Genomic DNA, 2,649 nt, shown 5'->3' with positions numbered 1-2,649 from the left:
GATCCTGACCTGTGTAGTGACTGCCAACTGAGTCCGGACCCTTTGTTCCACTCTTACCAAGATTTGTAAAAACAGCTTTAAATCCTTCGTAAAACACATACAGTAAAGATAAAAGTTATGATACTAGTAATAACTTGTTATAATTACTTTTGGCTCTGCCAATACAGTAAAAACCTGCTTAAAAGAACAGGTGTTTGGGGGTTCAGGCTAATTTTGTTCTTATATATCAATAATAACAATAATTAATATTTACTATGTAATGATACATAAAAGGAAACGTCAGAAGTTATCCCTATCGAGGACGCTCCTTGCATAAAATATAAAATAAATAGACTACAATGTAAAATTTAAGAATAATTGAGAAATTCTTGACCCCCTGTTCCACCCTCACCAAGACTTGTAAAAACAACTGTAAATTCTTCGTAAAACACATGCAGTAAAAATAAAAGCTATGATGCTAGTAAGAAATTTTTACGATTACTTTTGGTTTTGCCAACACTGCTTTTACTCAGGGCCGCGGTTGTAAAGAACGCCGATAAACATCCATTTTTTAAAAACTATTCGGACCAAAATGTCCGAATATGCCACCAAAAGCTGGTTTCATTAGAAGATAGAAGAATTGAAGTACGGCTCAAACAGCTCCTGCGACCGCAAGAATACCAAGGTTTCCATTTTCTTCAGGTTACGTTATTGACTCAGTCACTTACGACCAACTGAAATCCAAAATGTCAGAGGTGGAAATGCACCAAATGTAAAGCACAATTTCAGGCCACGGGGCGCTTTTTAAGGTGTTGGGAGGATGAGAGAAGTGAAGAACAGTAGCGGTAATGTTGACGAGTGAAAATTGATACAGTTTGACTATTGGCTGAAATTGAATTTGAGAAAACCTCAGCGGCATACTTATGATGAAGAATTCTTGAGAGAGGGTAGTAAAGTATGCAAGCCAGGCTTTAAGAGAATCTTGAAAGATAAAGAAGAAGCGAAAGGGCGTCCCACGAAGTATATTGCTGTCGCTAACTGAAAACCGTTGTTTTTTCTGTTTCAACTTTACACGTGATAAAGAAAAAGTTGGGGTACAACCAATACAATGAAAGTGATGAACCAGGTTCTAAAATGAACCATGAGCAGCAACACAGTTATTCATTTAAATCGTCTTTTGTATTTTGAATAGCTTGTGCTATCCTAGATCATTCTTCTCGCAAACTTCAAAGCCAGGGCTATCTATTGTGATGTTCTGAAACTTTCAAACTATTGAGATGCTAGCGATTGTATGGTGCTTATCCCTTTCAAATAAGTCTGCCCAATCACCTAAAAGAAATAAAGTTTAGGGGAGGAGCGTGCGAAACTTGTTACTTATCAGTACATCATGTTTCTTTAAAAAAACACACGCAAGAATTTCAGCATGCTCATTGGCTGAGAGCGCGTCAATTTATCCCAAACAGTGCAGAAAGTTTAAATCAAACTGATTGACAGGTAAGTTGCGTAAGGACAACGAAACAAAATGCTGACAGGTACGGAGAAAGCAACAATGTTTTAATTCAGAGTTTCAGGGAATGCCAAAAATAAAAACATCCAACAAAGGACAAACAACTGGTCAAAAGTTTGGCTTCCAGAAACAGCTATGAAAGTTTACAGCGATCGCCCTGAATAAAATTATCAAGGAGTTAAACCAGCGCAACAGACGCAGAAGATTACGATCGTACGGGTTGGTTAATTTGGTTGGCCTTTCAAAAATATACTCGTGCTGATTTATCCCAGATTTCACTCGAAATCATGTGATTAGCTATACTAATGAAAGTAGAAGATTCCTTACCCTCATCACAATCGTGGCCTTTAAATCCAGATCCATCAACACACAAACACTGATAGTCCCTGTCTGTAAACCCAGCTTGGCATGTTGCGTTATTCTTGCAAGGATTTTTCTTACAAGCATTCTTAGGAAGGAAAGGAAAAGAGAAATTTAAAATGATGTTTTGGCAGGCTAACAAATTCTTCCCGTGTGTTTGTCGTCCGCACTTGCAATGGTGTGCGTATGTCTCATGCATGCAGTTCCATTTTTTGGGCTATGTTTTGGACGTTTCTTGATTCCACCCGTCCGCCCTCGTGGTCCTCGAGTGTACTCTTAATTTGTTGTTCGCGAGTGCTTTGTTGCGCTCTTTCCACGCAAGGTTGTTGGTGATATACGCGGATATTCGCGTTACATTTATTCCCGTTGCGAGAGGGTTATTTAAATTAGTAGGAGAGGCCAGGGATATCCCTGATTTCGTATCAGAGCTTTCCCGTACAAAGAGTATTACTTTTCCCTCATAGAATTGATCCTCACCTCTGCTCCGCGGTAAATGTAACTTTCGTTTTTCACCAGGTCTTCATCATGTTCAATAGTCGCGTTATTCAGATCACACTCATGTTTTCCAGACAGCTGTTTTATCTCACAGAAGTTATAACTGATGCAATTAGGTTCCAGGTAGCATTGGAACATGCAGAGATCCTCGTTGACAACGTCGATAGTTCGAACCGTGTGATTCTCCAACCGGTAGCCAGGTTTAGGAAAAGTAGTAAATTTTAAACTGCGGCAGTTACCTGGAAAATAATTTTGTAAAGTTGGAAAGTTGCTGTGCAGTATTGAGAAAACTATTGCTTCGGTTTTGG

The 2,649-nt window shown here is 38.9% G+C and overlaps 1 long non-coding RNA gene across 1 annotated transcript; it reads right to left on the bottom strand.

Annotated features, from left to right (window-relative positions):
• Position 1: 1 nt before the first annotated feature.
• On the bottom strand, positions 2 to 2,440 carry LOC136282759 (uncharacterized). Its single transcript, XR_010718423.1, has 3 exons — positions 2,324 to 2,440; positions 1,814 to 1,934; positions 2 to 84 (listed from the first exon to the last, which is right to left on the bottom strand). It is a non-coding gene; the product is annotated as an uncharacterized lncRNA (long non-coding RNA).
• Between the last annotated feature and the right edge of the window lie 209 nt (positions 2,441 to 2,649).

This window comes from Pocillopora verrucosa, chromosome 8 (genome assembly GCF_036669915.1).
Source record: "Pocillopora verrucosa isolate sample1 chromosome 8, ASM3666991v2, whole genome shotgun sequence".
NCBI classification, from domain to species: domain Eukaryota; kingdom Metazoa; phylum Cnidaria; class Anthozoa; order Scleractinia; family Pocilloporidae; genus Pocillopora; species Pocillopora verrucosa.
This window is presented reverse-complemented; position numbering and strand designations above follow the sequence as displayed.